The sequence below is a fragment of the Triturus cristatus genome, chromosome 1_2 (assembly GCF_964204655.1).
Source record: "Triturus cristatus chromosome 1_2, aTriCri1.1, whole genome shotgun sequence".
Lineage (NCBI taxonomy): Eukaryota > Metazoa > Chordata > Amphibia > Caudata > Salamandridae > Triturus > Triturus cristatus.
In genome coordinates, this window is record NC_140580.1 from 585,507,166 (window position 1) to 585,531,208 (window position 24,043).

Below are 24,043 nucleotides of genomic sequence, written 5' to 3' on the forward strand. Positions count from 1 at the left end.
TTAGAAAGGAAGCTAGTCATCCACTGCAGTGCCACTCCACCAATACCAGATTCCTCTAGTCTCCCAGACTTGTGTTCTAAAATATATATGGAAGTTCTCTTTGATACTGCTTATTAATGCTTATTCAAAAACAACAGTTAATGGACAGAATGCATAACAATGTCATACATTCACCCCAGTACAGAGATCTGGGTCTAAATCCATCGTTTTTTGCTCACCATGCCATTCCAGTTTGAACCCAGCCATATGCAAATCAGTCTTGACCCTGTGCCTCATTGGAACAGTCCAGCCCGAACTGCCAAGCCAGGGGTGAATGTATGATTTATTCAGCATTCCATCCATCATTTGTTTGCGTAGCACTTTTCATCCTAAGTGGGATGGGTATGCCCAGACATGGGTCCCTTGCTCACTATGCCACTGGAATCAAGCTAACCTGGCTGATGAAGGGCAATACCAGAAAATGGTCCCAGGATGATTGTTTCCGGTCCAGGGAGGACCTGGCTTGGCAGTTCAGTCTGGACTGTTCCTATGAGGCACAGTGTCAAGACTGATTTGCATATGGCTGGGTTCAAACTGGAATGGCATGGTGAGCAAAAAACGATGGATTTAGACCCAGATCTCTTGACTGGGGGTGAATGTATGATTTATTCAGCATTCCATCCATCATTTGTTTGCGTAGCACTATTAATGCATATAGTCAGAATATAATTCCTAAAATAATATACGAGGAAAAAACAAAGTGGTCTAGAACGTTGATAAAGTGTGCCCATTGGAAAGAAGATTTTGGGTCATCTAAATCAACGGAGATGGTAGAATCGAGAGCCTGGTCCTCTAAGAGGAGGTATTCAAGCACACTAATCAATTAAACTTATTTTTTAGTCTAAAAATGAATAATCAATAATTAAAACCTGGGTTGCATGTGGTAAGTCTAAGTATTTCTGCTTCCTGTGGGATTCTTTTAGAATACTGTGAAAGGAAAGCCATGAAACTTATGTCAGTGAAAATGTTTTTCATTGCTAAGAGGGCAAAAGAGTAGACTATCTAAAAAGGCACAAGGTAGTTTGAGGACTGGGCCATGTTAGAACAAACTGAACTGAAAAAACTTGCTACTATAGAGAGTGCTATGCTATGTACCATTTCAAAGACGATATTAAGGAAGGTTTGCATAAGTCATTTGCACTGAGAATCATATTTGGTGCAAATACAATACACACGAATGTTAAAAATCATGCACATGGCAAAATGAATGCACAAGTAGTCTAAACGTTCGCTGTCATAAAAGCCAAGGCTGTGCAACACTAAACTACACAGAGCAGGTTCTTTGCTGAATAAAAGATTGAACCGTACCTTTCAGTTAAACAGCAAGTCAGGCTACAGTGACAAGTTAAGGTACACGTGACTAAACAAAGATGCTCTGGAGGAGGGAAAAATATAACAGATGAGGGAGATATGGACAATAGAAAATAGATAATCTCCAGTTTTGAGACGTTAAGCATAAAGCAACATGGCCCTACAGGAAAAAGATATGTTTATGGTTATTTGTATACCGCTTGCCACACCTCTTACGAGGCCTACTGGAACTATTCAGGTTGGTCTGTATGTATTACTCACAAGGCTGTCAATTACCCTCGTGCCAAAGAAAGGGTTAAATAAGTCATGAGGATAAAGAGGTGTGCATCGTCTGCATGTAAAACCAACATCTTTGATTATATCCGCAAGGACAACTTTAGATTTCAACTGGACAGAGTTTGTGGGTTGTATAATGCTTATGTGCAATAAAATGTCAAAATATTGCATGGGCGATTAATTTGGGAAAAACAGACAGGAGCACCAAAAGGCAGGACTAGGTAGTTTAACGACAAAGGGCACGTGGACAATTTTGTGAACCAGTGCGTCGGTAGAGTTTGAGAGATGTTAAGGGGGGGCGGGGGGAGTGTACTTTGGCATTACATGAACGTGCCGATGGAAAGGCGAATCCGGCGCTTCGCGATGTAGCAAAAGTACACAGCTCCTTAAAGAGATAACTAAATTGACCTTTACCAGTTTTTTGTTCAGTCACGTGACTGCTTTACCTAGTTTAACGAACAAATGTTTACATTACATGGAACATACCTAGTGTACTGAAAGAACTTGAAAGCTGATAATTTCGTATCAGTTCTAAAGGACTGGGGAAGAGACAACCACTCCACATAAATACAACGGGCACTACAAGGTGTCTCCTTCCTAAACCCCCAATCTTATCTGCGTCCTAATTTCACCGAAAAAAGTATATCTGGTAAAAATCGTAAATATTTAGATTTGCAACAAGATAAATCAATACTGCTTTCTCACTTACATTTGAATGCTATAGAAAAAAGATAAAATAAACATGAATTAGCACCTAAGTTAAAAAAAAAACAGTCTGCTCCTATTAAGCGCTAATCACTCTGAAACATCAACGCCAAAGGGCTTGGGCTCTGGTCGACCTTGAGCATGCAAGACTATTGGTAACAGCACTTAGAGCTCAAAAACTCCCGAGGACCCTCTACACCCACACCCTCAATCAAAGACCCCTCTAGTTCTCACCTTCGTTCAACAGCGACCGGCTCGATGCCCTTCACAAGCAGTAGAAGAAAGAGACCGCCTCCCACAACGGAACTGCAGGCGAACACCCGCCCCTCTCCACAGCAGAGTTCAGAAAGAGAGAACTGCACCGATTGGTTCAAAACCTGTCAATCAAACATAAAAGAACAACAATCACGGTAAAATCCTTCCCCGATTCGTTCCAAAAATATAAAGTATTTTTCGAGAGCACGTAAAAAATGTAACACGATACTTTGCGCGTGATTGATGGAGGCATGTAAAATTTAATTAAAAAATTAAGGGGGTAAAAAGCCCTAATGTGTTTATGTGTTCGCAGAATGAGGTATTTAACGAATTTCATTTTCTTTAAAACAAGTTTCTTGTCCATTGGCGAAAAGTCACTTTTCTAATTTAAAGAAACCGACCTCTTCCAATGTGGCCGCGCAATTCTTACCACAGTTCTTACTCTATTGCTTGGGTACTAGTCTTTTGATTCTCACAGGAAATAGTTCCTGTGACCTGCCAACCAAAGTGTTTCCGGGTTGGCGTACATGTGGATGTTTGTGGCTGTCCTGATGCTAGAACGGCTATTAGTAGACCCAACTGCTCGGCCGTGAGCAGCAACAAGAGGAAAACCAGAAAGTAAGTCTACTTTTGTTGCCTTCCCAACTCGATCAAACGCCCAATCTGCAAAACTAAAGAAGACCTGTGAAATGAGACTATGTCAAGGTGGTGTTTGGCTTTATGGCAAAAGTTTTCAAAAATTTTTGTTCTGAACTCCTCTAAACAAAATGTTTTGAATTTGGGCCCCCTTCGAAACATAATGGCAAGGGTTGGGTAAGCGGGAAGAGCAGGACTTAGCGCAGGGATGAGTCTTTTCAGATCATTACAGGGTTGTTGACCTGTAGCACAAAATGCACAGTATTTGTGAGACTTGTACAAGAGCAAATGCATCGAACAAAAACATATATTGACCACAAATCAGAGTCTCCATAATTTGGGCGTTGTGAGCCACACACACTCCTGGGCTTCAATGCAACGCCAGCTACTGAACTGATGATAGCTGCAGCCCTGATTATCAGCCTGTCTCCTCTGCCTCTTTCATTGCTCGTCTTTCACCCCTTGCCCCAAAAAAGGACAGTCCTAATTGTGATGTAGTCATGTAAAGTAGACTCGAAAGATAAGTTAAGGATATATTGGAGAGCAAGCCAGTGACACCCAATGTCCATGATAACACCTCCAACAGCCAGTACCTGCTCCCTTACATTAGCACATTCTAGAACCTGTGGCATAATTTTACCAGACTACAGGTAACCTATATGCCACAAGTGGGCCCCTTGCACCCCAGGGGCCCAGTGGTAATGCACCTGCTGCTTTAATGGTAGCTACTTCTTGAGAAAGGGGAGTCTCTTCTGCCCTTTGTTAAAAAACGTAAGCCCCATCTTGCCCTACCCCCCCCCCCCCGTCTGAGGCCCAAACTAAGGTATCCCCTCTGCTTCAATATTTATCTTCCTGGGGATCTTGTTCCCAGGTTCAAAGCTACGCTGGCTCAGCAAGGGCGAGTTAGGCCCAAGTGCAAGGAAGGATCGCAAAATTACCATTATTGCGTTTTTAGTCCCTCATACCCCTGGGTCCCAATGCCACTGCGCCTGCAGCAACTGTCTCCTCTTCTCACATCTGTGGGATATCCCCCCCTAGGCCTGAGGCACAAAGCAGCTTGCTTACCCCTTTGTGTAGGAATAAAAGCCCCACATATCCACTCCCTCTTCCTTGGGACCTGTTCCCTACAGTGGACCCTACCCTGAATCCTAATGCTAGCTAGGAGAATGGCCTCCCACTTTCCTTTCCCCTTTGTGGTACTAAGACATATTTGGGTTGCAGTGGCCACTCACACCAATAACTCAGTGCCATTGCATCTGCTGCACTGATGGTTGTGATTGCTCTTAAAAAAAATATGAGTCCACATATCTCACTCCCTTCCCTGGGGCATCGCTATGAAGAAGCTGTCTCTGCCCATTTATAAACAAAAAATAACGCCCACATAGCGCCCCTCCTCTGTGCCATCTCTTTGATGCTATCTATTGAGCTCACTTCTTTCCTCTTTTTCCTGTGCCATTATTCTGAGGCCCTGGGGTCCAGACCAACAGGGTTCTCATGAATCAAAATTTCCTCTCACTATGGCAAGCTGATTTTGAGCAGATTTTAGCTTGGCAGGAACTTTCTGGGGCTTACTAGTCCTTTGGGTGAAGGGACTACTACACAAAAGATATGAACAGCACTTATTTCTCCGTGCCTTTCCAAGAAAGGCATGAGGTTGCAACACTTCTGCATATACAGCGCAGCACGCCCTCTTAGGAAAACCTTTGAATGTTTCATTCTGCGAAAAAGCTACTGTCTGAATATAGCCGTTGGCTGTGGCGCAGTTAGTAAGTGTGGCTTTTTTTGTGTAATGTCTCAATGGCCTGGCTGACACTCTGTGTGGAATGTATCGGACTAGCTTCTCCTTTGGAGTTAAACTGAACTTCAAGGTTCTATGCCAGGTAATTCTAGCTTAAGGTCCAGGATGTCTGCAACACTGTATTGCTACTCGTTTCAAACAAAACATGGTTTGAATCTTTACAATTCAACTACTCGCACCTTGTCGTCAACTACTCGCCCCCTGTTATCTGAAACTTTTCAGGGGTTTACTTAATGTCTAGGCTATCAATAAATCGTGTCAAGACGGGGGATTCCAGAGCCGGCTGAGCCTAAGTAAGGCTTCCTTTCATTCCCTCTCGGTTGTACTCATGCAGGATCAGTGCTGGCTCATCAAGAGTTAACATGTGTGAGCAGATAAGCAGGGAAAGATGTAAACTGTGCCCAGTGTGAGCACTGCACAGAAGCTGTACAAGCATGAGAAGAACTGGGCAAAGATGTGTACATATGGGTGTGGCACAAGGCTGGAACCTAGGTCATGCCAAATGTTCTGCTCTGCCCTTAGCCTTTCATTGTATCTCAACTGCTGCTTCAGGTGAGATGACACCACAATATTGACATTTAAATAGTGCTCTGTCCTCCCTTAAAGGAACTTTAAAAAAAAGATTATATATGTCAGATTGATTTAATACAAGGGTGTCTAGTAATTGCTCTAAGAAGGAAGGATCCAGAATACTGAAACTCCAGCATGGATTCAGCCCTCCTGCCCCTAATTTAGACACCCTTGATTTAACATGTTATCACTCCATGTATTTAACTCTGTCGCGCCGATATTCCGGTGAGAAGTCCCTAACGGATATTGTACCCATACATCACACAGAGGCGTTATAATTGCGAAGATCGGCAACTTTTACAAGGTTCAAACACAGAATTTTGGCAGCAAGTTTCAACGCCATGCTTATCATAAAGGTTACAGATTGCTGATGATTATCGATTATGTGGCTCCCTGCTGACTAGCACCCATATGTTTTATGCATACATATAGGAATCCAAGGTACCTGCTCAGTGTATATTTCAACCACATCAGATGTAGCTTTGGAATAAAGATAGATTTCCGTCTGTTCTAAGTTTCCATCGAGCAGATAGTCACCAAAAAAAGGTACAATCTACTGTCCAGTATCTTTTACATTCATTCCTCTTTATGTCGAGTTACATTCAAGTTTAATCACAAAAGAACGGACACCTGACGAAGGCTTAGCCGAAACGCGTTGTGCGAAGAAAAGTTATCATCAATAGGGTGTTGTCTTGTTCCATGCACAAACAGGCATGGGGTATTGTTACATGTCAGTATATGTCTATAATTTCGTGTAATCTTTCGACAATTTAATTGCCTTTGTAATCTTTATTGTTCTTGTATATATTTTTGTATCAACAAAGAATGAGATAATAAGAATAAGAACATACTACAAATAAAATGAAAAAAAACATTTTGTTAACTAAATTGGTAGCTTCTTTCATGTTTTCTCATGTATTCTGAAATGTAACCATATATCACTAGCACATTATCTAGAGTTTATACATTTCTGCACACTTGGTTCTAATTATCCTTTCCCTCCCTTTACCTACTTTAACTCTGGTTACCACATTTATTTCTTGATAAAAAAGAACAAAAGGCAGTGGTGTTTAACATAATAGAAAAGATTATTTCAATCCAGTGGCTGAACAGTTTCAAACTCAACTCCCCACTCGTGTGATCTTAGTAGATCTTTGCCGGCATACCTACGTCTAAAGCTAGGGTATTATCTTGAGTCACCTGGACAGGGTTGGAGCTAAGCAACAGACATCAGCTGAGTGGAATGTCATGCACTGAAGGGGGAGGAGCTGTGTGTAAGTGAACTTTGCAGATATGAGTTGCACTGTAGGTAACAATGCTGGTTCAGATGGTAGGTGTGCAGCTTGAATGAGTTGTACCTGGCAGAAAATTAAGCTTTTTGTTTCTCACATTGTCTTAGCAAGCAGCATGAGTTGTGCTAGGTGCGGGCTGTGCAGAATCTGAGCTGTGCGAGGGATAATCTGTGTTGGAAAAGATAACTGTGTCCTACAAGAGCTGTGTAGGGCAGGCACTGTGTAGGTTATGAGCTGTGTTTTAATCATATCAACCACACAGATGTTGACCTGCTGATCAGGTTGATTACTGATGTCTCCTGAGCTTTAACTTCAAGCCTTGCTCAGCATCTTTCACCAAAAGTTCTCTTAAAAGGACAGGTTAGGAGGTAGGAGGTCTGGGAAATGAACTTCCCTTAACAATTCTGCACTTTGCACGTGACAGGACTGTGTCTCCGCTAGGCTAACCCAATGTAGAGACTCCACTAGCGTCACCCAATGTAGAGAATTTCTAGTACAATCCCATGGCAATCACAAACCTTTCTTAATAGAGAGAGACTTATTTGCGCTTCTTTCACCCACCCAGAGATTCCACCCAAGACTAGGTCAGGGGAGATACCTAAGTCAGATAAACTGATATATGTTTGGGGGGGCAAGAGTAAGGTCTGCATGGTGTTAGCAAAGCAATATTTTTGCTATGAATGAGGTTGGCAATTAGTGATTCACTCAGTTGAGATGTGTGGACAAAATCATGTACAGTTCCACAGAAAAAGTAGGGTTAGCTGCACTTTTAGTGTGTTTACTGCCGCACTTTGAGCACTAGTGAAGTAACTGTCAAGGCAGATGAGCGCTCCTTGTACATAACTTTTGCCTTCAATTAGTTGAATAGTCATTGATGAAAGCATGCAGTAATCGGAAGCTATCCAAATATGGCGGTTCAGCCTTCCATCCTTCCAAAAATCAGTAAATTCAGTTTTAAATTTGTTGATACTAACACCAGTATTCAGAGCTTCTTAAAAGCAGTAGATCTAAAAGGTACGTGCCTGAACCTTTGCACTGAGGTGTTATTTTACCACCTGTGTTTGGGGTTTTGTGTGTATCTAAGTTGTATCCTGGAAATTCCTCCCCACATATAACACCCATTTCTCAGGTAAGGACGTTCGTGACAAATTCAGTTTTTCAGTGTTGTAGCAGCATGACGGCCCACAAATTTTAGGGATGCTAGGGCTTCTAATTACAAAACAAAATGATGGCCATTCTGTGGGTCGAGTGTAATACTATTAGGTCATGTAGATAGTGTGTTACTAGACCTGCAGGTCTAGCAACGTGTTTAATATTTGAAGGCCTGACTTTTCATCTGAATGTGATCTTGCTGGCCTCCTCCCTGCCACCTCTCTTCTCTGTCCCCCCCCTTCTACTCACCAAAAGGCCATCTGCATATAAATAGAGGTTGAAGTGGGCAGGTCTGTGGGGAATAGCATGCCCATACTTTCTTAACTTTACATAAACGATTCCCGTACTTTTTTGTTAAAAAACAGTTGTGCCTGACTGGTTAATGCTTGCCTTAAAGTGCCTTCGGCTTGAACTCGAGAGACAGGCGAGCTCCTGGCTGTGAACTTGAAGGAGGGACAGAGTACTAAAGAAGAGACAGTCCTTTTCATCAGACTGTCTGATACCTGAAAAAAATGTAAATGTGTGTAGTTTGTTAATCAGCAAATGTAAAGGCTGTTAGTGAGCCACTGTAGGCTTTAATTGATGGAGTCACTTGAAGCTTCATGATAACAAGATTTCATCTACTGAGAGGTGACGACTCCATACACGTAGTAAACATATATGGGCCTAACACCGACGATCCAGATTTTTGGGAGTCCGTCAGATACTCTTGAGAGTCTTCCTCAGGAAGACCTCATTGTAGTTGGCGGTGACTTCAACCTCCCGTTGGACCCCCTTATAGACCGGCAGTCTAAATGTACATACCAATCCTCTGGCTCACATGAGGTCCTCAAATGAATATGCTCCAAGTTTAACATGAGAGACTCATGGCGGCTCCAACATCCGGATGTGAAGGATTACACATTTTATTCAGCGCCACATAACGCCTACTCTAGGATTGACTACATCCTACTCTCCAGTTCGTTCACACATCTCATAGAGGAAACAGATATAGCTCCCAAATTAGTTTCCGACCATTCCTGCATCAGCACCACACTCGCAGGTACCCACACCATCCTACCCCCAAAACGTTGGCGTTTTAACGACGACATACTCTCTGAACCAGCAAACAAAATGAAGATTGAAAGCGCAATTAAGGAATACATCACACTAAATGACCTCCCTGATATAAGCACCCCCACTCTTTGGGATGCACTCAAAGCAACTATTAGAGGTGTCATTATAGGTATCAAAGCACAGAGCAACAACAAAATAAACCTAGAGCTTGACGCACTAGAGAAAGAAATCAAATTACTAGAAATATCTCACTTCACGAATACAGACAACAGACACCCTTGACCAACTAGTTTAAAAGAAATGCGAATATAATAGAATAGTGAGCAAACGTGCCGGAGTGTGGATAAATAAATTCAAGACACTCAATCTATGTGAGGGGAATAGGGCAGGTAAACTGCTAGCGTCCTACCTCAAGCATAAGCAGAAACAATTTACTATATCCTCGATTAAAGATTCCAGTAATGCCATCCAAACAAAACAGGATACTAGGTACCTTCCAGGCCTTCTACGAGGACCTGTATAAAAACAAACAGACATTGGACATGGAGGTTTGCTCTGAATACCTAGAGTCACTGAATCTCCCTAGACTAACAGAGACTGACAGCTCTGCGCTAGGGTCCCCCATCACTGACAAAGAACTCTCGATCTCTATTAAATCTCTCAAAAGCAATAAAGCCCCAGGCCCAGATGGCTTCTCGGCCGCCTTTTACAAAGAGTTTGATAAGTCTCTCAGTCCCACCCTACTAAAATTATTCAACTCTATTGCCGTGGAGGGCTGTGTCTCCAAATCGATGGGTGAAGCCACTATCATTGTCATCCCGAAAGAAGGGAAAGACCCCCTCTTAACAAAAAATTATAGGCCAATCTTGCTTATCAACTTGGATTGCAAGATCTATGCAAAAATCCTAGCCAACAGACTCAGCGCAATCCTCCCAAAACTGATCAGTAACTCTCCGGTGGGGTTCCTCAAATACCGCATGTCTAACGACAACACTAAATTACTGTGCCATATTCTTGAGAAAGCTAAAATAACGGCCGCCCCCTCTATTGCCATTACCCTGGACACGGAAAAAGCGTTCTACAGGGTGTCTTGGTCCTTCTTGAATCAATGCATGTTATCTTTTAATCTTGGTGAGACTTATATTAACATGGTACTGGCTCTCTACTCCACCCCGACTGCCCAAATTTCTATGAATGGCACTCTGTCGGAATCATTTCGCTTAGAGCAGGGCACCAGGCAGGGTTGTCCTCTCTCGCCTGCACTATTTCTCTTGGCCCTAGAACCTCTCATTACGGATATCAAGCGCGACGACGAAATTGCGGGAGTGGACTTCGGAGGAACGCATGTGAAACTGCCGCATATGCGAATGATATACTCGTGGTTACAGAAAACCCGGGAGACTCCATCAAGGCTCTCATGAACACCATAGAGAGATACTCCACCCACTCCGGATATAAACTGAACCGAGATAAGTCCGAAGTCAAACCTCTGAACATTTTTAGCACTAGGGACATACCGGGTGACTCTGGCCTATCATGGCAGCCAGGATACATTAAATATCTAGGGATTGAATTTGGCAGCACCCTATTAGAGACGCTCCAGCGCAACAAAGCCACAACCCTAGGGAAAATTAAAACCCTCCTGGACGGATGGTCTCCACGATTTATAACATGGTGGGGTAGGGTCGAGGCCATCAAGATGCTGATCTCTCCACTAGTCAACTATCTAATTACTATGCTACCCCTCATGCTATCTCAGGACTTCCACCATAAGCTGGACGTCTTACTCTCCAAATTCTTATGGAAGGGGAAAAAAGCAAGAATTAGCATGAAGAAGCTCCGACTAGATAAGTCCTTGGGAGGGGTCAATCTGGCGGACTTCAGGCTATATCAGACGGCATTTCTGGCAAAACAAGGTTCCTACTGGCTGGTACCTCCCGCTGAATATACCTCTGTTTGGCTGGACATAGAGAAGTCTCTTCTTAGGAACCTCACCCCAGCGGCCCTCCTGACTGCAAGCCTCAACACGGTCACATGCTCAAAACCCTTAATCAAGAACACAAAATCCGCTCTGTTAAAGATTGACAAACTCTTAGATATTAGTATTAGGCGGTCTAATCTGGAATCTCTCTGGATAATCATAAAATACTTTATAAGGGGAAACCATTATATAACGACTTATGGGTTGAAAAGGGTATCTATTTCCATCAACAACTGTTTGAAGGCGCCTACCCTCTCTCCTTCAAAGATGTTCAATCCAGATACAACCTTGATTCACTGGAATTCTACAACTTTCAAAAAATAAAGCCAGCAGTTACTGAAGCAAAACTCTCCCCCATGCCTCCTTCCCTCCCGAGCTATCTCTCAAAACTAAATAAACTCGGCCACCAAGTCTCCTGGTTCTATAAGTTAATACGCCCACACCGCTCTACCCTCAATAAACAGCTCATACACTTCTGGGAGTCACTCGCCTCTTTTCCGATTTCGGAGTTGGATTGGTCCAAAACCTGGTCATCAACCATGAGATATAAAATTAGCCCGGCACTCTCCCAGACGAAGTTTTGGTTGCTACATAGAGCATTCTGGACACCAGCGCGTCTTCACTCACACAAAATTAGAGAGGATTCTATTTGTTGGAATTGCAATGATAAAGTAGGCGACCTGGAACACCTATTGATCCAGTGCGAATGCTTGTTGCCCTTTTGGGATAAGGTCTTAGCATTCCTATCTAAACTTTTCTCATACTCTCCCAGTAGGGAGCTATCGACCCTAGCATTCAGCTTCCTCAAAGCTGAGTCTCTCAATGAAAATGATAGGCGCTCCTGGATCTACTCCTAATTGCGGTAATCAAGATTATTCTTAGTAAGTGGAAGGACACCCGCAAAGCTTCCTTTACTTGCTGGTTAAATTGGGTCACCAACCTAAGAGTGGCTGATAATCTAACAATCCAGAACTCACTGTGGCGTCTCCTACCAGATGTATATGGGATACTCTCGACCACTACTTCAGTTCACACAAACCACCATGGACCTCGTTACTTATGCTCACTATCCCGCCCTACGCTCTATTAACACTAAGGCTCGATTATACTGTGACAGTGACCCACTGCCCCTTGTACACCATATCCCTCGGGTCTGTTCTTCTTGCTAGAACTCTCCATACTAATCCTCTGGTTACCTCTCCTGCCATCATGAGCGGATGTCGTCCCCTGTGGGGCATATGCACTGATAATACATATGCTTATTTTGTGAGGTACGCTATGTCACTTTGGTTATTAATGACTTCTGCTGATCATTTAATTATTGTTTTATCTTCACTGTTTATTTTTTGTATGTCTATTTCGTATGGTCTTATTTTCTCATATTGTATGCATTGCCTTATTTGGAAACGACCAATAAAAATTTCTTCTTTTTGAGAGATAATGTAAGTGTGCTACCAACTGAGTTCCAGAGTGCATCCTTTTAATAGACACTCGTAAAAAAAGAATGGTTGCACTTGGTATAGTCTGACTGCACCTATATATAAGCACTTGGCTATGATTCATCATGTCTATGTGGCTATGATTCTTCATGTTTATGTGAATACGTAATAAAGAAAAGGATTCTCTCAAGAAAAGTATATCAACGCTTTGGACATTCTTTTTTACACTTATTGACTTTTTGGAACAGTGCTGAACCCTTTTGTGTTTAATTTTGTGACCGGACTTGTTCCTGGTGAGGAACATAGAGGGGAGTGTTCCTTGGTTCGCTGAACTGTAAGAATCTCTAACAAGAAGCACTATTCATTTGTCAGGTGCGGTATCTATAGCCTCTACCCTCATGTTGTGTGTACTTATATAAGCACTTGTTTTGATCTTGAACGCTAAATCATCTTGCAGCAGCTTATCGTACACTGTGCATAATATAATGTTAAAATAAAGATTTGCATATCCACAACGCTTACCTGTCACAGACTGAGACCTCGTAGCACTATGAATAGATAAGTCACTATTTACCATTGTGCCAACCAGGATTCAATTCTTTTCACATATTCAGGCATCTGCAGTGATTGCTTTAATCAATTGAAATTTCACATTTCCCAAAGATTAGTTGAAAATGCATTTATTTTTCATTCAAGCCGTCTGCATTAACAAAATTGTTGAATACAATTTTGTTCTTTTTAGCCAAGTGTTTGATCCAGTCACCAAACTCACTGACCTAGCTCCCATGGCACTCTGGATCACAGTTCCATCAACTTTTTTATGCTCTTCAACCCTGCATGTAAATGAAGCCAGCCGGAAATTCGCTAAATAAACAAGGTAGTGCTTCCAGACCTACTTTAGTACAAGTATTGCTGAGGCATTTGTATCCCCCATGTGAATTCAGCCACGGACCTCAAGGGGGCATGCCCCACAGTTTGAAGAGCTCAGTTTTATGGAAATTGTTTGATTCAGCATTTGGTCTATCATCTGTTCCTTTTGCATTTGTTGCCCTAAGTGGGAAGGGTATGCCAAGATGTGGGTTCCGTGCTCGCTACACCATACACCACCAGATTCAAGCTAGCGTTTCTGATAAGGGAGGACCTGGCCTGGCAGTTTGGGCTGGACTGTCCCCATGGGCAGCAGGGTCAAGACTGATTTGCATATGGCTGGGTTGAAGCTGGAATGGCGTTGCGTGCAAAAAAACAATGCATTTAACCCAGATCTGTGACTGGGGGTGAATGTTTGATTCAGCATTCCCGCCATCATCTGTTCTTTTTACAGTTATGGGAATGGCATACGTACCAATATTTGACTTTTGCTAAGAGGCAGAAATGCGCATGGCCGCTTTTAAAGCAATCTTGACCAGGAGACAATACTGTATTTTAAAACCATTTCCTAAGATAGTGTGTTGCAGATCAATACAAATCATGGCCGACGTGAATGGATTTTCTTTTACAGTGCGATGGAACAGAAAGGAAAAGACAACAGTCCGAGGGCTTTCCCTTGCCTGTTTGCTCAAGGCGATCTTGCTACGGACATTCAAGAATACTCTGCATTTACTGATGATGGGAGCCCTAAAGTCTGGTAAGGCAATTGGGCCTAATGGCATTCCCATAGAGTTGTATAAATCCACAGCACAAATAATCGCGCCCCACCTACTGGCAATGCTTGAAGAAAGTAACGCTAAAGGTATGCTCCCACCAGACCTGCGATTAGGAACCATAGTCGTTATATAAAGAGGGTAAGCCAAAGGACAAATGCATGTCATATAGGCCAATTACGCTACTAAATGCGGAAGCAAAGATTCTTGCTAAACTGCTGGCACAACGGCTTCTCCCCTCTCCTCCCGATCCTGGTCCACCCGGACCAGTCCGAGTTCATGCCAGGATGCAGCACTACTTTGAATCTCAGACGACTCCAGGGAGTTTTGGGAAGAGCCCATAGAATCGTAGAGGGTGCATCGGTGCTGTCCTTGGATGCACGGATGGCATTCGACTCGATCGAATGGCCATATATGATGGCGGTTCTTAAACTAATGGGGTTCGGTCCGTGATTTCAATCGTGGCTGGGCCTCCAATACACGGACCCACAGGCGCAAGTGGTTGTGAACGGTGAGAGGTCTTGCACCTTTCAGCTCTAATGAGGCAGGGGTGTCCCTTGTCGCCATTGGTCTTTGCCCTAATTCTTGAACCGGTGGCGGCTTGGATTCGGAAAGATCCTATAATACGTGGTCTGCGCTGGACAGAGGACTGGGAGGATAGGATATCGTTGTACGCCGACGATGTCCTCTTGTATGTCACGTCCCCAAGGGTGTCCATAGCCAGAATACTAAACATCTTCACTACATTTGGCAGATATTCTGGATACACCATCAACTGTGCCAAATCAGTGGTGTTCGTCCTCTGTGGTACGCCGCCAAAACTACTGCTGAACTGTGAGGTTCAAGTGGCTACAGATGGTTTCGGCTACCTGGGTATCTTTGTCTCAACTGACCAAGCCCGGTTTTATGATTGCAATCTCCTGCCCCCTCTTAAGCGACTTAGGGGGGATGTCTGCCATTTGCGAGCCCTTCCGCTTTCTCTGCTTGGCAGGGCAGCACTGTTTAAAATGATAGCCCTGTCTAGATTTTTCTATGTCTTACAAAATACGCCCTTCTTGGTCCAAGATGCATATTTCATCACAATTAATAGCGAGGTGCGCTCGCTGCAGTGGGAGGGAGGCCTGCCAAGGATTGCACTGAATAAACTGACCAGTGGATGGTATGATGGGGGGGATTGCATTGCCAAATATCCCAATATACTATAGGGCGGCTCAGATTACAACCGTCAATCAATAGGCCCACCAGCCGCTATCCGAACCAGCGCACCAAATGGATAGGCTGGTAATGCAACCAAGAGGGTATCTCCATGTGCTATATACTGACTCACGAAAACTCATGCTCGAGGGTCCCATAGCGGTGACGATTCGTAATTGGCATGAGACGCTCTCCAAATTAGGCTGGAAAAATAAACTAACCAAAGCCACACCACTTTGGGAATCACAGCAACTGGGGACAGCTGGCATTAGAAAGGGTTTCACTCAATGAGACTTAATAGGTCTTTCTAGATTAGGTGATCTGTACACAAACAGTGGGATGATCTCCTTCAAAAGCCTACAGAAAACAGAAGAGCTGTCCAAGACGAAATATTTCAGATATCTGCAGATCCTGTATGTCTTACAGGCGGCAGTGCCCAAGGGAACTGAACTCCTTGAGTAGTCGTCTTCTGAAATGTAGGCTCCTCGAGGGACATCTTTCCAAAAAAGCGATCTCACTAACGTACAAAAAGCTAATTAATACCGTCCCAGACACACTGGTTGCGTTGAGGGATCGCTGGAGTGTAGACATCCCAGACTTGCAGGAGAAGGCATGGCCAGAGGCACTGGCCTCGCCGAGGGAGGTAGCAATAAGGGCCCGGTTTCGATTAGTTCAAATCAAAATGTTACATAGAATATATATATTTCATGCACCACACTTGTGAAAATGGGTCGTAGGGTGGAAGCCACCTGTAACAGGGGATGCGGAGAGATAGGATCATTTTACCATATTATCTGGCAATGTCGAGAGATTCAGATCTACTGGGAGACAGTGGCAGAATGTATGTCAGGGGTGGTGGGAGAATCACTCCAGATATCGCGTAAGTGGTGCCTTTTAAATTTGTGGGAGGACACCGATCTCGGGAGGGCAGACCAAACCTGGGTAACTCTGGGCTTTATGCTGGTCAAAAGAAACATAGCGAGTCATGGTGCATGGTGGTGGAGAAAGTGGTTTATACGCAAAGAGGCTGCCCGAAAAAATGGGTGAAAATCTGGGGCAAATGGAATGTATTTAAGGGGAATCTGTGTGCTCCTCCAGTGGGGTTACTACCCTTGGCTCAAGCAGAAACAGTCTGATGCTGCTGTCATTCCAGGAAACAAGAAGGCGGACGGCTCTGCGTTGCCTTGGTGGCTAGATAGGAGGGGAAAAGTGATGCCAACGGTTATTGGTGCCGGTACGCTTGATGATGTACTGCCATGATTGTGAGGTGTTACAATAATATATATATAAAAAAATACTCTGCATTTAATTGTAATGAGTGGAAACAACACACCACTGGGAGGGTACCAAAGTAGGCAATAACTTTAGCAAAAGTTATAGTTTACTAGTTTGGGAGGAAGGGAGATGAAGTAAGAGGACTGAAGAAATAAGAAAATTGTTACAATTATTAGACGGAAACAAATTGACCGAAAGGATGGCATTATTAATCAGGGAGACATGGGCACAGTGCTGTTTTTCTATCCTGCTACTAGAATAGAACATTCTCTTCACCTAATTAAAGCGCTCACTGTTCAGCAAAGATACTCAATTTATTGAAAAGGGTTTTCATAAACTGCTAAATTGTCACTGCATTGCTATAGTGTGTTGCTACCATCAGTGTGGCTTCATGGGTTTGTTGTTTTATCCTCGGATGCATGCAGGCGTGGATGAAAAATGTATTAGATGTTTCAAACTATCTGTAAGAAGATGTTGAGAGGAGAATACTGTAGGGTTGCTTCTGTTGTATTACTAAGGAGTGTTGAAGCATATTCAAAAGTTGCAAGTGGTAGAGGCTGTGTGGGGGAGTGGTGAAGAGGTTAGTGATTCATGTGTGCTTGATTCATGGGGGAAACGTGCAGGGCCACTGGACCTAGTGCTGCATAATCTGTAGCACTGTTTAGTCATTTTAACATCTATTGCTTTTTTCTCAGTAAGACCGTTATGTTAAAATTATTTGTCGAGCCTACGTTCACCAGTCGGTTTCTTGGCGCTAAAGACTGCACCTCATTAGTATTGGTTTAACATCTGAATACAGCAGTAGGCAACTGTAGTGTGAACAGCTAACCATTGAAAAGGCTCTGCCACATGTGGCATTTTTTGTTCAGTAACATGTGATCCCTCGAGCTAGAAACATTTTTCTTGTGAAATCTAGAAATTATGCTGCACATGCTGAATTATGTTGTCCATCAGTAATTAAAGGGTAACTCCTGCGGCTGCAGAATTGTGTAATTCCTGTGAGCCTGGCCACATAGGGTGTAGGTGACGCATGAGGATGAAAGTTTGGCTCCCGTTCTGAAGGTACGAGTGGTAGAAGGAGCTGAAATGGTGGGATTATTTCTTCTAGTTTATCCAGAAAGGGTCAGTTACTATGAGACTTAGTTGTAAATGTAGTTGAGTCCTCAATTTGTTATTCCATAGTTGCTCGGCTGATAATTTTCAACCAGTGCTGGGATTACCTAACATGAGGTGTAATTTCGCCAGTAGCTCCACCTTGGAAAGGTCATGCCAGCAAAACCGGCTTATTGCTCGGTTCATATGTATGGAAACTGACCCGTCATCAATGCTTTGCTAGAAGTCAAGTTTAAAATAATTAAAGCTGCTATGTAAGCAAAGAGCATACTGTAGCATTTTGCTGTCTGGTTATATAAGATTGACCTCATGGGTATGTACGTTGATATTTCAATTCAGAGGTATGCCTTTGAAGAGGAACTTTTTTTTATGCGAGATGTATGTTGTTTTATTTTATGTAAAACATGATGGGTGACGAGGTAGACTTACAGGAGGCTTTTTTCATCTTGTAGCCACTGCAGGACGTGTGGTGCTGGATGCAATCTTCTAGTTTTAAATGCAGAAGTAGCCTTCTAGCTGTGTTTTTTTTTTTTTTTTTTTTTTTTTTTCCTTTACTTTTTTTTAATTCTTTGTAGTATGTGTAGCAGGTACTCATGAACATCAAGGTTGAACGTGTTGGCGTTCTCCAGATGTGACAACGCAAGGGTAATGGCAGCCTGGGCCCTTTGAAAAAAGTGCAGGATTGGAAAAAGCTATTGGTGATTCACAGTAGATGGAGTTGAGGAAACCATATTTTGAAACCTATTATCATATTTTGGAACCCTGTTTAAGTTTTTGAAAGCCACATTGACCTTTACGTCAGGTATCACAAAGCATCTCTCTGGTATTTAACAGTCTGTATGTTTTAAAGCTGTTTATTGTGCATCACTATCCTAAAGAAAGAGAAAAAATCAGCATTGGCAAAGCCTTGTTGATCTATTGAATTTGTCAATGCTTTTTACCGATACTATGCATAATCTGCAAAAAAAGAGAAAAAAGAAAAGGCGTAATTATGCGACCTCTGCTTTTAGCTGTACCAGTACCATTCAGGATGACATGAATTGGCACCATGCATGTGTGCACATACCGAATGACGCAGATGCTATATATATATATACATATATATAATTTTTGTTTACTGATCCAGGAAGGGAGACAACACTTGGACCAATACGTTTTAAAAAAAAATTCAATTTTCTTAGCGTGAAAGCATTTTTGGCAATCTCGAGCTTCTTAATGAAAAGAGAGAAATTGTTTTCTAAATGTGAGCAAGGTTACTTTAAAACTGATCGTAAATAGGTTATGCTCCAGGCAAGAGGTAAGCGCAAGAAAAGAAAGGCAAACCATTGAACAAGAAGCAAACAAAAGAACTAACCAGTGTGACAGTCTAAGTTTTTTTTATTTCATCCCCCAGGCTTTCCCCATGCCAAATCTGTACGAACCTTGGTGTGCCGAAACGTAGCAACGTGTGGTAGCAGGTTTGTCAAGTAGCACCCACATTATTAGCAAAGCAAAAACACCTTTATAATGGAGAAGGAGACTTCACAATAAATACAGTCACTGTTATGGATTGAGGAATATGTAGTACACATGCAGATGCCCAGAGTGCAAGATGTTGTTTGTTCCTAATTGTTGAGGGTGGGTTGCTCAGTGCATCTGCATATATGGTTTATGCCCTGGCTTTTTTTCGTGTGCATTTGTTTTAACAACTTATGTTTAACGAATTCCAGGGTTCGTGTAGTTAAATTTGTGCAACAAGGCAAAATCACATTGCATGGGTCTTCTAAATACTAGGAGAGTATTTCTCTGTGTACATTACTTACAAACTGTGAGAGAGCAGTCCGTTTTCTAATGTCAATTTCACTTTGGTGAGGTAATAAACTCAAATTTTAACTTTTCACTTTAGTAAAAAAATGATACTTTAACTAATGTGCTGTTGGGCTGCATTTGTTTTTTAATAGCACATTTTATTAGGTTTTCCTGATATAGTCTTGGCCTTCGCCCTACAAGTGCAATTAGGCCATAACATAAGTGAGTAGTACCATAGTATTTTGACATATGCAACACCTGCACAACCTGCAGGGCTGCATTGATCTTAACTGCCAAGATAGATTGGCGGTACTGGAAAGATCCAATTTACTGTCCGCAGGATCAGGAGAAGATGCTGAAGCCGCCATTACAGGATGCGGGGACTCGGTCCCTGTGTCCTGAAATGGAAAATGTAAGGACACATGAGGAGGCACGGTGAGCACAACCAAACCCCCCGGATCCCTGCCCCGTTAACTTCTGAGTTCCTGCTTACATGGGTGGACGGCCCTGTTAAATACCTCCAGTGTTTGGCTCAGTAAAGACCTTAATGATATATGAAAATATAACTACAGCCCACTGATTGAGTGTCTGAATGAGAGTTGAGCCCTGGAAGCGCCTAGCACTGTCATTAACTGGTCGCTCAGCCATTGTTCACGTTTATTTTATTTAGCACAGTTACTTAAAACCATTGCTACAAAATGTCTCATTACATATCATCAATTTATAAAATATTAAAACCAGTTAGAAGTCAATACAACTAATTGATGTTTGCAATACATTGAGAAAAAAAGTAGAAAATAAGCAGTTATTTAGCAATGTCCACCCTTTCCTTATCAGCTTTATTGATGTTCTGTCTAGGCATTTTCTTCTCCACTACTTTCGAAAATTTTACAAGGCGTCAATTAAGCTGCGTGTCCTCGGGTGCAAAACACGCCAGTACAGCCTGTCTCCGTGTGCGGATACCTCTCGGATTAAAAAGTGGTTTTAAAAGCTGTTTCCTTTCCTTTGTTAGTTCTTTGCATGTACAGATAAGGTGCAGCATATCTTCTTGGGATATACCGCATAGGCGACAGGTAAAGTCAGATTCGTTTTTCAGCCAGTGTGGAAAGTGCTTTATGCATGGCAATAGGCCTAATCTGTATTTTAAAAATTGAGTTTTAGTATATTTGGCAAAACCCAAGGCTAGATACTTTTGTGCAGCCAAGGAGGAATAAGAGCTCAAGATCATCCATCCGTGCGACCTTCTTGTTAGGGCTGCCTTGTCTTCAATCCAGGATTGATTCTTTACTATTTTCTTTATTGCTTTTTTAAGGAGGCAGTGACTTGTAGGAGTTTCCCATAGTTCAGTGAGAACTAATGTGGACAGAGTAGTTGCTAAGTATTTTGCCGCTGGTGACGCCTCTTTCTGTTTTAACTCAGACCACAAATGCCAATTTAGGGTGCCTGGTTTGGATTTCCTTACTTTGTCCCAGAAGATGACTATCGCACCTTTTCTTGCTATGGTCTGTTTTTGAATGCCAAACTCGAGCCTGATTTTTGCTGGGGAGACTCGTGTTGGTAAACCAAAAATGATTCTATGCACTTTAGCGACCATAGCATCCAAGTGCCTCGCTCCCATTGCGAAAATGATAATTCTCCCAAGTTACTCTGCCTTTTCAGCAATCTTCCACTTCCCTTACCATTTCACTTTCGCTGATAGCTCAGAACGAGTCTTATAGCCCTTGCTTGGGCTGGAAAACAGCCATGTATAGCTTGGGAGATGATGGCGATACGTTTGAACAGGGCGGGCTGGGAGCTCCAGACATAGATCTGTACTATTTCTGTGCCAAGGCTCAGTATGTTCAATAATGGTTCTTCCCTGCTCAGTTTCTAGCCCACACGGCCCCTAAAGCTGATCATTCAGCCCCCTGCCCTTTATGAACGGCTCTTTCTCCCCCCCAAAGTGCCCTCATGCATGGATTGACATGCTGGTGTGCACGATCTGGGTGTGGAATGAGCTCTGACCAAGAGCCCATATTACCTACCTTTATATGCCGTCCGTGCCGATCATTGACCACCCTGCATATCCTATTACTCGTGATGCCAGCATATGCTCTAGGCTGCGAATACTGCACCGTCTTTCTATGAGCGCGATTTACCCAGATGGCACGCTTATCTCGCCACAGCTGGCCTGTCAGAGCGATGAAATCACTTTGCTTGACACTTTTATGTACCATCAAATGCGCACTGTTACTCGCGCAATGCACACTTCTTTCCCAAATGCACCACCCACACTTCCTGTGTTTGAAGCTTTCGTGACTGCCCCCTCGTCTAACACACTTATAACCTGATTGAACACAGGGATGAAAACCTCTGCACCCAAACACAGTCCAACGAGCAAAAGTGTGTGGGATACAAATATAACCCTTTCTGACACACAATGGCAATACTTCTGTGCCAAAGCTTGGGCGCTCTCCCATAACCAGTGCAACTGATTGGTTTACAGATGCAACCTATTGCCAAGAGCAACTCTCTGCTTTATGGGAACTCATGCCATGACAACCTCGGCCTAGAGATATACCTGGCTTTCCCTTAAGCGGTATCTGCATGCCTGTGTGGCTGTGCTCAAGACTGAACAGATGTATGCGGAATCTTTGCCTATGACCGTGATGGGTATGGAGTAATAGTAATCTACCGCTGATTTCTTATACTTACTGCATTGTGTAGTTCGATTTATAAAAAAAAAACGTGTTTAAATTGTGTTATTCACAGGCCCTCCGTGGTTACCAGCGTAATCCACCCCTTCCCCCTTTTTCTTGGTACCACTGAACCTGTGTTTACGCTGTACTTGCTAGCTTCTGCGAGCGGAACCAGGGCAAATTTCATAGACTTATTTTAGCCTATTAGGGACTCATGGACCAGGTTCTGGAACTGCGGATCCCATCTTGGTCTTTGAAGCTTGCTAGAGCCTTTGGTGACTGTGGCTAATTTTGTAATCTAGATGGAGCAAATTCATAGTGCATTTAACAGGCATTGGTAAACCAATAGGGTCACACCTACGAAAGCTCTTGGCTTTGTCATTGTTTTGTATTCATGCGTTACAGCAGCGTCTATGCTCCCAGGAAGGGACAAACACATGAAGAGGAAGAACACCTATGGAAGCTGACAAATAGAAGCAAGCAAGTAAGGGTGACAATGCAGATAACCAATGGTACGCAATGGGCAGACTCTAAGCCTCTGTAAGGTAATGAGAAGTAAATAGGGTTGCACAAAGAATGTCAAAGAAGTACGAATTGTTGTTGGAAAAAGTATTCTTAAATGCGTTTACTGAAAGCTAAAACAATTTAGCTAAGACTGTTGCCTGCATTAAATAATGTATTACCCTTTGTGCTGCTTCAGGTATTCCCTGCGCGTTTGACCATTAATCTAATTACTCTTAACCTTCCTTATCCTTGTCACAGTATTAATCGCTAACATTTGCACCTCCCACTGACACTAGTCAAGCAAAATTCTGTAAATACATATAAACCCTTCTTGAATTAAAGAGCCAACCTATAAAAGGACACAATTACCTGATACCCTCCTAAAACATGGCCACCTGCTCCAAAAGGAGGGTGGAGAGGGTTGCAAGATTATGACCAGGAAGAGTAGGTCTCTGTGTAATGAGGATAACAAGTACTTGTTAGTCCCTCTTTATTGTCACTGACCTTATCTTCGAGAATATAGCTAGTGAAACAGCAGGTGCCCATCCTGAAATACACAGAGATAAGGCATGCATAGCACACCCCCTCCAACAATAATGCAGGAACTTCCAATGAAAACAGTCCCTACAAATAAAGTCAAGACAGAGGAGTAGAAAGAAACAGTTCCAGTCACAGCACAAAGACAACAGACACACGTAGCATGTAATGGGAGCCAAAAATGTCAAAATTTGCATTGGTACAAAATATTATGAACCACAGTTAGGTTTGCAGACATTCCATATCCAGTACCATAAGAAGCATGATAAGCAATGATCAACCAACGAGATTTCAACAAGCCTCGTAGACTCCTTTCCTGTAGTGAATTTCCCCCACATCTAATTATCGCTCCATCCCAGCTTTGGTGTACATATTCTGCTGACTCTAAGCGACTGCTGTGCTCCTCTCAAACTAGGCTTCTTTTCATGCAGAGTAACTTCTGTTGTATTTTCATTCCACAGGATGACCACACTTGCAGCCACAAGTTTCCACTTCTGCTCCAATGTGTCCTAACTATTTTCTCACAGAAGCTGTCAAGTAGTACTTTAAACTCGTTATTATTATTCTCTAAGCTCATTGATTTTTCAATCTCATTTGTCCCTCTACCCATTTTATATTTATGTTTAGACCCGCTGACTTTACTGACCCTCATCCTTCTCACAATGGTCTAGTGTCCAGGGGATCTAATATTTCCTGCTTCATCCAGGGTTGTTCAGGTCTTTGGTAAATGTATTGCCTCTTCTAAGAAGTTTCATGTCTTTCCTCCTTTAGTGCCCATACTGCCGTACCTCTCGCCCATCTAAT

The 24,043-nt window shown here is 42.8% G+C and overlaps 2 protein-coding genes across 5 annotated transcripts in view; one reads left to right on the forward strand and one right to left on the reverse strand.

The window, feature by feature from the left end:
• ATP5MK (ATP synthase membrane subunit k) overlaps positions 1 to 2,702 on the reverse strand; it is a 40,307-nt gene extending 37,605 nt beyond the window's left edge. Inside the window, exon 1 of the mRNA XM_085606688.1 lies at positions 2,566 to 2,702. The gene's annotated coding sequence lies outside the window, so the exon portion shown is untranslated. The remainder of the gene's footprint in view (positions 1 to 2,565) is intronic.
• Positions 2,703 to 3,069: 367 nt separating this feature from the next.
• The window catches only part of PDCD11 (programmed cell death 11), a 618,996-nt gene continuing 598,022 nt past the window's right edge, over positions 3,070 to 24,043 (forward strand). For 2 of the 4 annotated variants that reach the window (XM_085606679.1, XM_085606671.1), the window contains exon 1: positions 3,072 to 3,204. The gene's annotated coding sequence lies outside the window, so the exon portion shown is untranslated. Of the gene's footprint in view, positions 3,205 to 14,014; positions 14,135 to 24,043 lie in introns of those variants that run through there. The other 2 variants (XM_085606675.1, XM_085606665.1) reach the window with 2 other exon arrangements.